The sequence below is a fragment of the Anarrhichthys ocellatus genome, unplaced genomic scaffold (genome assembly GCF_004355925.1).
Source record: "Anarrhichthys ocellatus isolate YVR2014 unplaced genomic scaffold, GSC_Weel_1.0 scaffold10, whole genome shotgun sequence".
Taxonomy (NCBI): domain Eukaryota; kingdom Metazoa; phylum Chordata; class Actinopteri; order Perciformes; family Anarhichadidae; genus Anarrhichthys; species Anarrhichthys ocellatus.
Window position 1 is genome coordinate 1,644,271 of NW_022280040.1, and position 16,284 is coordinate 1,660,554.

Here is a 16,284-nt window from a genome sequence, read left to right on the forward strand (position 1 = left end):
AATACTATGGTTCAGGAAGAGTGTGGGTTGTGGGGGGGGGGGGGGGGGGGGGGGGGGGGGGGGGGTGGATGGATGGATAAATGGAGAGGTTAAATGTGATTTGATAACAATCTTGCTTTCTTTGTAGCATGCAGACAGGAAAACATTAGTACATAGAGAGATACACAACAAATTCTGTCACAGCCAATCTTCTGCATACATTACAGCTTGTTTTGTACCATAGACTGTATGTAGGAAGTAGTCACTGTAACGTCACCCATTGGTTTGTGGACTACGGTTAATAAGCCTTGAGTTCAGCCTTTTGACCGTCGCCATCTTGGCTTTTTGAAACCAGAAGCGACAAGAGAGGGTGGAGCTAAGTGCAAACGAACGCTGAATAATACCTGACCATAATTAACGGAATGAACATCATGGTGTATTGAAGAAGACTTGAATATAGCTATTGAGAGCATAATCTCATGTTTATCATGTTTACTAAGGTAATAAATCAAGTGAGAAGTAGGATACCTTTCTCATATACTTCTATACAATCAAGAGGAGTCACCTCTTGATGGCTATTAGAGAGAATGCTAGTTTAACGCACATCTGTATTGGCTTCACTTTTCAGACCACAATGAAGATTTGTACCTCCCTGGCTTCAATTCACCATTTAGACATTTAAAAAAATTCTGTTAAAAGTTGTTCTTCAACACATCACAAAGACTACAGCTGATAGCCAGCTGACTGCTGCACTAATAGGAAAATGAATCGCTTCTTTGGCAAAAGTTAGAGTAGAGAAGACCAATGCCCGTTCACTCTCTATATGCTAAAAATAAAGCCACTGCCCCGGAGAAGTTGACCGGCAAAGAGGCTACTATTGTATGTTCCAAAACAAAAAATATACTGTATAACCCCCTGTATAACAGCAATTTTATTTTTATTTTTTGTCTCTATCACAGGAAAAAAAATGTAAGTTGCTTTGCAGAAAGACAAATACAAGACACTGTTGTGAATCTAACATGTTATGTTATAGGCCTGGAATATGAAGCGAGACCATGTGTAAAAAAGTTGAAACTTGTGATGTTTGTTTATGAAGAGTTGAAGGCAAAAATTAGGAAAATCTGGGTTTTAAATCATTGATTACCTTGACAACCAGTCACTTATTCAAGATGCTCAATTGGCATAAAAGGGAAAAATAAGATCCAACCTGTACCAACAGTGCCAGACATAATGCAAAAACTTGGCCAATGACAATGGCCCAACAAGCACCCGATGGCCAACCGTGAGCCTGGTGTGTGAGCTAACAGCTTAACAACAGCCCTGAGGTGATAACACCTTGTCTGCTGTGCCATCAGTCATAGTGACACCATTTAGTTTAAAATTGTTTGACTTCGTTACTTGTTCAGAATTGCGCCATTTATCAAAATTCCCATCTGCGACAAAAAGCCATGAATAATTGAGAGAAAAAAATGAAAAAATAAATAAAAATAAAATGAGGCTCTTCCATTCAGCCTTTATTCTTCATGTACTTTTCATGTTCAACAGGAAAATCGGTAAACCCTAGGAGCTAAATAGCAGGATAATGCATTAAAAGTCTAAAATCAATTCATTTGACAGCACATATAAATGTTCTTGTACTCCGAAGTCAAACTCAGGATGCAGAATGTGTCGGATTTAAATTCTCACCTCCTGGCAATTGTTTTTCTTTCCTTTTATATTGGCACCAAATCTAGAATAGCTCAATTATATACACAAATACTTTACACACACACACACACACACACACACACACACACAAAGTGCATAGATGAATTTGAATAATCACACCGGCTCCTACATAAAAGCCCTCGAGCTAATGCCCCATACACACATTGTTGCTGAACTTCTCCTCTGTGTTGCGATAATTACTGTAGGCAGACCGTGTAGTTTAGCAGAGATGCAAAAATTTGATGTGGCCTGCAGTCTTACCTGCCATTCATTGCTCTCAATAGAGCTCATGGAGACATTAGGCAAAAGTCATTAACTACAGCAGAGACAAGGAGAGATGGTGAGAGAATCAAACTCACTTACTGAGCTCAATACGCGAGATAAAAAGGCACTGGTGCATGAGGGTGTGTGTGAGTGTATACGTGTGTGTGAGTGTGTGTGTGTGTGTGTGTGTGCAACCGTCCCTGTGTATGCATATACAGTAGCCTCTGTGTACGTGAGTGTGTTTGTGCATTAAAGAGAAACAGTGAATGACTTCATGCTTGCATTAGTAATTTGTATCTAAGGCTCAAACCGGAAACCCCATAAGCTTTGTTTTGTTTATGCTGTGATGCAGTGCGGAACAGTGACGCTGTCAGTGGTACATTCACTGATTAATGTGAGGTGTATCAATTCTCTCTATTCATCTGTGGGCCAAGCATATTGGCTTGCAAGACCTACTGGAGGATTCACAAAAACCCGCCTGCCCTCGTGCACACTGACGGCACTTTATACTTCAACATTCAGTCTCAGAATAAAAATAGAGACGGTAACGTCCCTGCAAATGTCAACATATGCCAAAAACCGCCCCAAAAACATTGGCATTTGCTTTCATATTCAATTCGGTTCTCCCATGATATGCAGTTAAAGGAGAAAAACAGCTGTGTAAATATCTTGAAATATATAACCTAGAGATCCATCCCTGTGTTCACTGTAACCTCTGCTTTGATGCATGTATTTCATTACATCCACATGTACCCATCAGTGCTTTGAGGTATTATCAACAATTTATATCTATAGGAGGAATAAAAACACCCAGTGGTGCCATTTTTCCAAACTCGTTTTCAGTTTCCTCTTTTGAACACTTTTTCCATTGAGCCTGACATCTAAAACAGTAAAATGGTTTCGTATGTCTGTGTGAGCATGAGTGTGTGTGTGTGTGTGTGTGTGTGTGTGTGTGTGTGTGTGTGTGTGTCAAATGGTACCAAATGAGCAAGACTTAAGAAGCATTTATCATGATTAGTCTTTCATCAGTGGACCAGAAGAGGCCTTTAATATCATTGACAGTCATTCCTTGCTTTTTCCATCTTCATTTTACCCCACCCGTCCCTGATTCACTCAGCGCTGCTTTCCACAGGCTGTTTTCATCAAAAGAGCTCAATAATCAGCAGCCCCCACCCCACCCCACCCCACCCTCTCCACCCGTCACCTCAGGCCTATAAAAGCCTTCATTAGCTTGACCTTGCTCGCTGTTTGGGCATAGGGGTGAGGGGTTGTTATCCATATTCTGGTGTCACAGACTCATCTGAGCAAGCTAACGACTGACCATTTCTCTCTCTTCGGCATTAATATGGAAAAAATAAGACTAAACTGAAGTCTGTGCATATTAAAGCGTAACCATCTTTGCCTTGTTTTCTATAAATAACAGTAAGCAGTGTAAAACCGATGGAAGTTACGGCGACAGTACCTGAAATCACAGGTGCTGCAGAAACATCACCTTCTTACTTTTACTATCTCACATATTATGCTTTTTATTTTGTGTGAGATCAAGAGACACACTATGAAATCTACACATGTATCCATTACTAATCATGAGATGCAGTAGATCAGGGCTGCATTATTATAATTTTTTTCATCATCATATATTCTTTAAATTGTTTAGTATGTCAGATTATGTCTTGAAATATGCATTTTGACTGACCATTCTTTCAAAACCCAAAGACAAAGATTTTCAGTTGATCAACTCCATTACATACTGGTTCAGCATTACTACATCAAGAACTGTGCATATATTCTTGGGTCAAGCAAAAACTATACAAAATATTAATGTTCTAGATCTATTATTTCATCATTGAGATAATCTGATCTAAGTTGTTGAGAGTGCAGACTTTTACCCACCAGACAAAACAAACAGGAAAATCTCAATATGACCGCCTCCAGGGCTTTAAACTAAGCCCACCTGCTATTTATCATCACATCACCAGTTGAGAAATAGCTCAACTGGCAGGACAGAGCCCCATAAAGCCTGGGTCCATGTTCTCTTTTCGCATCGTTCTCAAGAACAGTAGTAGCTACCAGCACTCAGCCCTTTTATGTGTCTTTTAACGACACAGTATCTGTCTAGTTCACTTTTGATCTTCAGCGAGACAAAGGGTGATAGAGAAATGCTAGACAGTCATTTCTTACCTTTCTTGGAGGGCTGAGGAAATCAAGTAAGGTGTTAAATCTGATCCTGTCAGTGCAGTTGACGGCTAAAGGGGACTCTGTCAGAGGCTTTTCTGCTGTGTGTCTGTTGTCTGTAGGATTGTTCTTTAGAAGCTAAAGGGAAGTAAAAGAAAGTCTTTGGGAGCTTGCAGTCAGAAAAAGAAGTCAATGTATTCTGTCTGACAGAAAAAAGAAGATCAATTCTTCTTTGATTTTACTCTATGGTGTTTGGATTATAACAACAGAAGATACTCACACACCTGCTGCATACAGTATGGGATGCACATAAATACATGCATACACATGTAGAACTCTGAAAACACACACTGATATGGTATGTTTTTTCTTCCTATACCTTTGGTCCTTGTTTCCCTCTATCCTTGCAAAATGATGATGGAGCAGCTCCATTTTGTTTGGTGAAAAGATATCAGTACACCGTAGAATGTCCCAAACGTTATTTTTATATAAGTATATCAGAAATCCTTTTACACATTCTCTGACCTAGTGCACCTTTTACATATCATGCTCATTTTCATGTTCATACTTGTATTTTGGGTTTCTACAAGAACATGTTCAGGCTACATGCTTTAATGTTCAATGTTTGTTTTAGTGCCTGTATCTTTAAGCCCTGCTCCCGAAAAAGCTCAGTATGCTCTGATTGGCTTTTAAGAAAAATATGGTGCACCTTAGTTCTCAAGCCGTGGGTCGAGATTATAGATTTCATATAAGAAGTTGATGTAGTCACCGTGACGTCACCCATTGGTTTGTAGACTGCAGTTTTGAAGCCTTGAGTTCGGCATTTTGGCCGTTACCACCTTGGTTTTTTGCAACCGGAAGTAACAGGAGAGGTTGGCGCTAAGTAAAACCAAACGCTGAATAAGAAATGTTTAGGCGACCAAAAAGGTTACAATTGACTCTCATGAACGGAAAACTCACTGTGAGTGTTAAAGTTGTAAGACAAAACAACAGATAACACCCAGACCACACAACTCTGTGGTAGGGACCTGTCAATCATAAGGTAGCCATGCCCTAAAGCATACCCTGCTTTGTCATCTGTCTTACTCCAAATTGGACAGTAATTGAATAAACTAACATAATCCTGTTTTGAAGAGACTTGAAACTAGCGATTGAGACACTAAAATGAGAAGTAGGGTAACTTTCTCATAGACTTCTAAACAGTCCAACTTGTGCTTGTACTTTGTGCAACCACAGGAGTTGATGGCCAGTAGAGAGAGTGCAAATTGCCAGAGGTTGCCGCCTGGTGGAGATGGGGGATGTATATCTTATATTTATTCTAATGTGCCTGCAAGTGGCATAGGAAGGGGAGCCAGATCTGAATGGCTGAATGTTTTCTGACAGCTCACAAAAAATTGGGTTATCTTATTCCACAGTTTGTGGTTAGGCACCCCCGGTACCCAAATGTATGTGCACAAGCACTGAATAATTGAGCCACAAATCTGTTGTTCTCACATAGGAGAATTTTACTTGAGTTATGCACCTTGAACTGTCTTACCAAATAAACGACCATGGTATGTAAATCAATGTGATTGTAAAAGTGCAGGCAAGGCAACAGAGCTACAATGTTTCTTTTGAGTTGTGCCTACAACACTGTGTCCCAGCATCCATGAACTACATCCACATTTAACTGCAACCACACACCCAACACAACCCCCCCCATAGATAGTCCACAATAGCCTATCACACGCTAATAGCATGCTAACCAACTTCAACCAACTAACACCATATCAAGCTAGCCAGCGAGTTGCTATCACTGGCTGCATGCTAATCATCCTCCGCTCCTCATCTTACTGTAGCGAGCAACACATACACCCCTATCTACCACATCACGTTAGGCTAAGAATATGTCAGACTAACTAGCCTCCTGTTTAGTGGAGGCTTGGTGGTCGCGTGTATGTCTGTGTGTGTGTGTGTGTGTGTGTGCATCACAAGCCTCAGTAGGGGAGCCGTTACTGGCCGGGTGACAGATTGTCCAGACAATTGCTTTTAACAAGCTGGAGGGAAAGTAGGGCAAAAATACTAATGTCTCGCCTCACCGATCCATTCCACCTCAATATATATTTTCTTTCGCTCTCTATAATTTATCAGTGGATGGTTCTTCCCCGCACCTCTCACACATGTATACACGTGTTAATGTGAACGTACATGTATGCACCAACGTGCACAAAGGAGAGCACAGCCACAGGCCCACAGAGGAGCAGCAGGTTGGCAGAAAATGGCAACTTTATCTGTTTTTGTTTTGTCATTCTCTAGGTTTTGTTTTGGTAAAGTAAATACCAATAGCCCAAGGGAGAAGCACCTTGATTTAGAAATTATGTGTTTGTGCATATAAGTATGTGTCTATTTATTTGCATTCTGGTCACATTGGCCTGGGGCCAATGTGACCATCTAAAGTCTTAGCAGAGTGTGGTAAGTGCAAGATAGCCAGTGTAGGACAACTAATCAATTATAAACTTAATGGATTCATTGTTAGCTCCCAACTGCATGCAATATGGTCAGGGAGAGGGGTCTGTCAGTCAAAGAATGGAATAAAGTGTGTTTGTTTGTAAGTGTGTATGAGAGCAGAGAAAATGGAAGGGGAAAAAAAGAAAGACGGGGAAAGGAAGAAATGCAGTTTCCTGTAACAGGTGGACTGTGGGGAAGGCTGGGAGTGTATTCTCTCTAGTTTGTTCTACCTGGCAAAACAGGAAAATTAGATATTGACTGCAGAATAAATTGGGTTTTTTTCACTTCAACCAAAGCGTGTCATGAACAAGCTGAACAAGCTGCGGCATTACTGAAACAAACATAGGCTAAACACGCCAGCAAATACAGTACAGAACATTTGGGCATTAGATTAGCCTTTGGACTCATGTAAATATTGACATCTGTTTATCTTAGAATCCAAAGTTGTAGGTAAAAGGCATTTCTTACAGCTACATGTGTCCTTCAGCACTGTTATTACAATAAATGAAAATACATTTTTGACCATTGCATACTTTTCCAGTGTGATATTGCTTTTGTTCATACAATCAATATAGCACTAATTAAGTGCAAATTGCCTACTGGTGTGCTAAATATAATTTGATCTAAAATCACATCATGTGAAAATTTGTTCTCATGAAAATACAGTATTCTGTCTTATTTCAATCATGTTGTCATTCCTCTGTTTTCTGAGCTTTTCACTGTCCTGCAGCCAATTCATGTTGAGAAGGCGGCTGATGAACACAATCACATAATCATAGCAGAACAGTGGCCTAAGTAGTGGCAGAAATGAAGCTTATTCAAACTACCGGCAGGGGTGGGGGTGCAACATTAAAGTAGCTTTCATTAGGATACCAATGGAAACTGAAACCCATGGTGGAGCTCATTTGGAGCATTATTAAAAGGCATAATTTGACCCATAATTATCCTTTCGCGCTTTTTTCCCGAGCACTTGACAATCTGCTCACAGAAGTTCTGTTCACTGTGGAGACAATTATCAAGACAATATTCTGAGTGTGAAGAAAAGGGCAAAATTCAATCTGTTGTTGCTAGGAGATTTACGGTAAAAGAGGTGCAGCAGTAGCCAAATGCAAAATTCATTCATCTGAACTCATGATTTATAGATGGAGCAAGTGAAATGTTATCTTTGAACTGTCAAAAACGCGGTAATTTGTCCAAATCTCTGGAGTTGTGTTGTTGAATGTCAATGCCGATGAAGTCATTTCTAAACTACACCTGTTACTCAGGGTGAAATAAATATGTTTAATTGTTATTAAGTGATAAATCTGTTTCTAAATAGGAAAAATGGAACATGAGGTTCTGATAACACTTAAAACAACCAGCAGCATGGACAAATGCTGATGAGCTCTGGAGCATCTACAGCCCCCTCAGGCCAGTTCATGTGGAGAATATTTGCAATATTTGAAGATAACCAACTTCTAGTTTACTGTTTAAAAAAAAAAAAAAAAAATCATATTGACATCATATTGTTATGAGCTATTATTTTTTCACTCACAAATGTTGACTTCTTCCTTGCATTTGCCAACTTTATTAACAAAGGCCATACGCTGTAAGAGTTATTCCAGTTAACTAACAGTAAGGCAATTGCTTTCTCTCACAATTGGTTTCTATGAAAAACAAACACTACAAATGCAAAGCCTAAGTGAAAAAGACCTGATAAATGATTAGAGCATTTTGTTACAAAAGGATTATCATTTCTATCCCTCCTGCACAAGAACCTTTGATCGTGTAGCGCACAACAACACACCCGCAGACACACATTCACACGTTTGAGTTGCATGGAGCAGCTCGTGCACGTGCATCGATCTGCGGGACTCTGCTTGCTTGTCGACACAAGTGCCATTGCTGGTCAAAAATGTAAGTCTGTGTGTGTGTGTGTGTGTGTGTGTGTGTGTGTGTGTGTGTGTGTGTGCGTGTGTGTGCGTGGGCGTGTGTGCGTGTGTGTGCGTACGTGTGCGTGAGACTGTTTGACAGAATCAAAGGTACTTGTGCAGAGGGGATAGAAATGATAATCCTTTGGTAACAAAATTCTCTTAACATGTATGCATGGATTAAAACATTTTTTCTCCTCTAATGTTGCATCCCAGAGAAAGAGACAGAGACAGAACTCTGACATTATTAATTTATGGATTAATTTTAAGCACTATAGCTACCACAGCTGCAAACGCTGCTGAGAAGATAACCAACTTCAAAGACCAAAGAAACTCCCAAATAAGGACAGCATAGGGTCCTTCAAATTTGGGGCTGCCAACCATATGGAGCTTTAAGATTTGTAATAAAACACATGCAATTTGGTGGGAGAGCTTTAATTCAAAGTACTTAACTGCATGGAAGAGCAAGGAAGTTGTTATTCATGATCAGTCAAACCATATAGGTCAACATAGAAAAAAAAGTCTTTAAAAAAGTGTAAAGTTACTTTTACACTTATACAGTTAACTTAACATGAAATTAAACAATCTTATTTCTCCAAAAACACTTTTGCATTGACATCTTCAGACTTATTGCAAACAAATCTACTTATTACCATGTTATCTCATCTCAAAATCTCACCCTCACTATTATTTGGCTTTATTGTAAATCGGCAGGCATATGAGACGGGAGCTGTCATTTCCTCTAACCTAATTTCAGCTGATCTATAATGGGAGAAAGTACACAGTCCATACGCACGACTGTCACGCTTGCAGAAGTCGAGGATCATTAGAGTGTCTGTAAATATGTAGTGTGTCCGTGCATGTTTATTCCACTGAAAGGAAAAAGATCTGTCTATCTGGCATTACTTTGAAATGCTTAATGTGGACAGTTTGAAATGCATATTTGCATCCCAGTTCATTCTGTAACCATCGATACACATTAGTGTCAAGTCTGGGATAATTTCCTTCCTTCCCATTTGAGAGAAAATGCCCATTAATAATTGCACCAAGGATCAGTTAGGATCTTTTTATTCTATTGTGGCTAATATCGACATACCCTCTTGTCCTCAACAGCTATTAGCAATTTTCGTTTCAATTCTTTAATGTTGTTTGTTTTAACACGAATCTTACTGGAGCTGAAAATATTTTACATTATCAACCAACGATCCACACAATATGGAACTGATTATGCATAGCTGCTGATAGTGTTTTCTTACGTTAATGTGTAATACCTTGTTAAAATCCCTACTCATCAGATCCCTACTCATCAGAATGCTAATGTGAGCATGTTAACACGCTGACAATGACAATGCTAACATGCGGATGTTTAGGGGGTATAATGTTACCATGCTAGCATTTGGTACCTATAGCACTAAATACAAAGTACAGCTGAGGCCAATGGGAATATCATTTGTTTGGGATCAACAAAGTCACTAGGATTTATTGTCTCGGAATAATGAATATCAGATCAGATCAGATTCACAATTTATCCAATAGTTGTTGAGATAAATTGTCAAAAAGTGTGCAGCGTTGTGAGCTCAATGGCCATTCAGTTTTGGATTGTGTGGTGTCTGTTTTTTTTTACATGTTTTATCAATCTGATGATGAAAGCTCAGCAGGGGCTCGTGTACAGCGAGCTGGAATGATCATTAAATCCAAATGTTTCCCTATGTTTTATTTTTTTCTCTTTGAGAGCAGTGAAAACTTGGATCGACTGAGACAATGTTCCTTTGGTGTCTCTACCGGTAGAAAAGGGGAGGGGAACGGGAGCATTATTGAAGAAAGAAAGAAAACAAGGTGAGCCGCAGAGCTGGAACAAGAGATTGAATTTGAATATTAGAGTTCAGAGGGTAGCATGGGGCGCACAGGATAACGGAGGTGTGTGTGAGGATGATAAAACAGATGCAGGGTTAAGGGAGTGTGGAGGCAAGAGAGAGGAAAATGCTGAATAGAGGCCCAAAAATACTGAAGTGCTGACTCAGCTACTTGACTTAACAACCAAAAAGTGCTCAGTCCCAAACTCAGACACGTGTACAGACACAATCTGTAAGTGCACTGTAGAAAAAGAAAATTGTGTTACAATTGTTATTACAGTGAAAATAAACCAGTAAAGACAAAACACCCTTTCTCTCTCAATGATTAAAGTAATAGACATCGTTGTCGTATATTGCTGACTGATATGCACACAAGTTACTCTTAATGTTCCAGCAGAAATTGACATGTTCTGACATGCAATTGAGATTTACTCAATCATTTTCTGTTTAGGTTCGTGAAGATTTGCCAAAGCCAGATGGGATATTGCAGCAAAACATTTGAGGAGGGGACAAAATGATGGTGCTGTTCCTGTGTTGGTTTTTCAGTCGTGTTTGTCTGGAGCATGAGATAAGTGAAATGATGGGGCTGTGACAAATTGCAGACGTGTTGCACTCCTTTTATGAGTGTTCACTAACACTGGCTTACAATCCAGGGGCCAGGAGACCACTGTTAGTGTCCCGTCTGAAACAGAAAGTCAGCGTTGACTTATTTGTTCACGTCACTCAGTAGAAATGTGACTTGTTAATCATTCGTTAGTCATGTCAATCGCCAAGTAACGTAACTGCTTGGGCACTCACTACTCACGTGAGTAGTTAGTCAGTCAAGAAAACGTCAGCCACGATCTTTTCCTAACCGTAGTGGTTTTGTTGCCTAAACCCAACTTCCTGTGAAGACGGATGTTTATTTGAAAAGATACTACGCATTGAGCAAGTATACTGTATATTGACAAGAAAAAATACTTTATAAAACTTACGTTTTTACAACTCATTCACTGACACTCCAACATCTGGAAAAAAAGACCTTCTTCATGGCATTTTGACTTGTCATAGCAGGAAAAGCACAGGTGAGACAAATTCTATTAACGATGGCTCAGATCAATTAAGTGTTCTAGTAACTCACACCAAGGAGCACAGCATGTCGCTCAACGGCCATAATAGAACTTCAACCAACATAATTAATAGAATACGATTTTAATATTGTGTAATATTGTGATACACCTGGAACCAAGCTGTCCTTTCAATAAACATATACGTCAATACTAACAAATATTACCTGGCTGTCTCTGGTGGCATTTCTCCCATGGTCTTAGATACTCTTAGGAGGGCATTGCTAACTGGCCTCTGCCTTTTATGTAATGGATTTACTCTATAATGGTTTGTGTCCTTGTGTACTAGATCCATTAGGAGGGTTTTATGTATTCTCTGCTAACCTCTCTCAACACAGATGACATGCTGTAGCCATGGAGATATTTCTTATTTTTTTAATTTGGCAACGTACTGACCCGGTTCAGCAAATGATACGTTTATAATTATCTTGGAAAAGGCTACAACACCAGCATCAGCAAATTGGAGCAGGAAGGATTTAACTTCAGGCTTTCAAGTTGGGATTTTAATCGAACCGTATCTACATTTGGGAAAACACAACTCAATGTTTCCCAGAGCGAGAATGAGAGAATGAAGTGAGAAGCTTCTCCGGAACATCGCTTGTTTTTTCTCGGAAGGAATGCATACTTGAGGTTTAACATGAAGTGATTTTTGCACAAGCTCCACATTTTTCAGCCACTGTGTCTGCAAAGTTGGTCTGTGAGTCAGTGATAATGGAGCAATTGCAGGTTATAGTTGACTTGACATTGGTCTTCACTTGTGCTGGCTTTCTTATACCTTAAATGTAACCATGATCGTTTTTTTTAACAAATCAGTGCTGAATTTACTGGATTGAAGCAATGTAGCATTAATATGATTTTGGATCAAATCTAATGACCTCGACAGCATGATTTTATGCTTAAATATTGTATCGTTCAAAAAAGTTAAAAAGGACAATTTCATATTCCAAATGAATTGACTTTGACTTGGTTTGAAGCTGAGATACAAGTTAATTTCCCACAGTTCCTTTTACTTCGTAATTTCCCTGCATGTGAAACGGAGCGTTTTGTAATTTGGAAAGTTGCACCGTTCTTCATAATTTAAATGTGACATCTGTGTATTGATGACAAAATGTTGGCCTTTTTGTACATATGTTTGTGTGTGTGTGTGAGCAGATGTGCATGTGTCTTGAGAGGGGTTCCCTATGGCTGTGAGTTTTAGATGGAAAACAGATGTCTCCAGTTGGAGAGAGAATTGAGGAACTTACAGGCTGTCAAACACAATTAATAATAACAAGAACACACACACACACATACAGTACATACACACACAGAACTACAAGTAATGCACTGGCTCCCTGTTTCTTCATTGTAAGGAAAGTGATACCTAGTTTTTTTGTAACATTGTCATGCAAACTTGAATGAGTGTCTATGGTTAAGCTATACAAATGTACCAGAATCACTCCATTATATATGCAAAAAGCTTCTGGAGAAGTTAATTTGGAGGAACGCTGCAGGTGGAGGAAGTGGCTTCAAGAGCAAACCAAGGAGGAAAAAAAAAGAGTCCCTCTCTGTGTCGCTCTCTTTCATACTTTTCCTTTGTGACTTTTGTGGCTGATGAGAATTTCACTGCCTCCATCTGCTCAACCATCCAATGTTTGTGCTGCCTTGCTAACAGCTAATTGTAATTCGAATAAATTATGATATCCATCAATTTATCTGCTCAACTCAAAAATAAACACCAAAATAAACCAAATAAACCAAACCAATACCATTAAATGAGAACAGTGTCTGCATCCATGTTTACAAAATTAGCTTTTCATGGATTGGACGTAGTTGACCTGTGTCTTTGTATGTGTGTTGCACAATTGATCTGTGGTTTGGAATGATTCCTAAGACAAACCATAGGTCTGGACTCATGTTTACTTGTACTAACTAGACAGTCAGTTTACTTGTGGTCATCGGTCAAGTGCTCCCTCGTTTCTGTTGGCAAAGGTGGTTTCTTTCTTGAGCTGAGGGCTCAAGGTTATCATTGAGCCCTCAGCATTGGGTGGCAGCACTGCTGGCTGCTATACCTGGATCATTAGCTTATTAGATCATTAGACTTACCCACTGGCATCCAGCATTGGTACGCCAACAAACCGAGTTACTAGGCTGCAATTCCCCATGGACTGTTTTTGTCAAATTCTGCAGCAGATGCCAGGAGTATGTCAATGTGTGTAACAGAAGGACTTGGAACTTCATTGTGAAAGAAACAACCACTTCTGTAATGAACACATGGGCAGCTCTTAAGAGCCTATCATTAAAATGTTCACGCTAACAGTGGATCACATGACTACTTTTATGAGAAAGAGGTCACTTGTAATGACAAAGCCTCAGAGAATCATTACTCAACTCGGCTCCATGTACTGTACAGATATTGGTGGAGAGTAAAAACAAAGCTAAGAGGGAGTGAATGTTGGACTTGAATTTATCAGGGGGCCGTAAACACAACTCCAACTGAATGCTAATGTTGCATGCAAGATTGCAGATCAACTTGTGATAGTATGCCAGTGTTGTGTTTTAAAAGTTGTTTCCACACAAGTGGCCAAACAATTCAGTAAAGGCAAGTTGATTAATATGTGCAGGAGTTAGCTTGTTAACATGCAAATGTCGATTGGATCAGCTGCACAAAATAAATGCCATTGTTTAGATCGATTTGATGATGGATTTATTCTAAATCCATAATAAGTTATTCTTTTAAGATCGCTTAACATTTAAGATTGAATTAGTGATAGAAAATGTATTTTTATGTGTCTTCAAGCCTCCACCACACAGTGTCACAAATCCTCTGCCAGCAACCGAGACAAATACTTTTCTGCTTAGCCAGCTAACACGACACATTTCACCCCGGCACACAGTTGAGAAACAAGATCTGCCAACAGTACATAATCTCTCCCTTCCTATTTTCTCTCATGCATTTTTACCCTTTCATTTCTACATTACTTCTTTTTGCTCTCTCCATGTTTCCCTTATTCCCATTTCTCCCGCACAATTCCAAATGCAGCTCAAATACAGTAGGAATAAGCAGGTGAGCTCGTTTAAAGAATATTTCCCTTCCCTGGTATTTCTCTGCATGATCTCTATATAATGCATCCTTAGCCTTTTTCTCTTGTGTTCAATGGGCTGCTTTTAAGATCTGGCACTGGATCAAGTGCCAGATCTTGTGTGTGTGTGTGTGTGTGTGTGTGTGTGTGTGTGTGTGTGTGTGTCAGTATTCCTGCTATGTGTGCATCTTTCTGATAGGGGTTTCAGTCGTCTGTAACGGCTGAAATTGTATTTGCTAATGGAGCCATTTTGGGACAAGCAGGCTCAGACAGAAACAGAGCTATCTGACCCAAGATAATGCCTTTGTTTGGTGGCATTTCTTCCCATTGCTGCACCTCATTCATCAGCCATTTGGGCTGTGCTATTTATTCTCTATTAAACTCACATAGCATAGAAATTCAGTTCAGTTACAGTACATCTTGCTGCGTTTCTGAGATCAGCTTTATCAGTCATAACCTGAGATCCCTTGATCAAGGCACTTAATGCTCCCATTCCTCCAGCAGGGCCGTTCAGTCACTGAGAATAAAAAACTGATTTTCCCCTAGGTTTCAATGTGAGTGACTGTTTGAATATAAAACAGGGCGATGCTGAGCAATAACATCAGCACCAATACCATTAACTTTTTGTGTGGATAAATACAGGTTTAAAGAAGCAAATTGATACATTTTGGGTGAGTTCATCTTATAATAGCTCCCTGTCCAAATTACTAATGCCAATCTCAGTACACATACAGTATAATGGTATTCATTCTCATGGGGGATAATGATGGATCATCGGTTCATCAGTTCAGTGCAGTTGCCATAAAAAAAATATTACCACCCACCATTAAATTGCTAGCATGTGACATCTGCATGCACATCTGGAGATTAAAAGCAGTTTGATATCAGCACAGCATCGTATAGCATTACGCAACAGTGAGTTACCACCTACACCGAGTCCAATTGGGTGAATGAGGAAATCTGTTCTAAAATGAGAAGGCAACAGCCTGAAAAAGCAACACCTTGCACATTAATTGATGGTATGAATTTAAAACAAAATCTTGTTTTGTTGACAACTACACTGCTGGCCCCTAATGTCATTATTAGACAGCATTATATTTGTAAAACAGGTGTTGAAAATGCACGTGAAAGATACTGAATGATGACCATTGGGTACTGATGTTTTAAAATATGTTTTTTACAAATCAATTGTTCAAATAAACCTTCGGTGCAAACACGTCATTTTGGATGGAACATATGATGGTTGTTTATACAGGAAGCTAAGCAAAACATTGCAAATGTAACATTCAATTTCCCAATCACACAGGATTATACGTATTGTATTCAGTCGATTATCTAATCCATCCAGTTTTACCCCTAAAGGCCAAAAGGCCCCTGGCATTTTATTAATAAAAAATAGTAGAACATGACTGTAAGATTATCTTGGGCTCCCAGCCGCCTGATTATTATGGCGTTATTGCCAATCATATACTGTATATATGGTGAAATGGGTCGTCCTCTCACCTCCAAAGTAATTGAAAAGGTCTCTATCTTTCTTGAGCCCTGGTCACTTTCCCATTAGCCCCACACTCTGTAATGAAATGAGTCGTCGGGCTTCCCAATTGGAATTACCTGGGACAAGACATTACCATCATTGGTGAAAATATATTACATCGTCAAAGTTTTAATAATAAAATGGTGTGAGGGAAAGGTGCTATTGGTGGTGAGAGGGGTGATAATGAAATTGAAAGGTATGGTATGA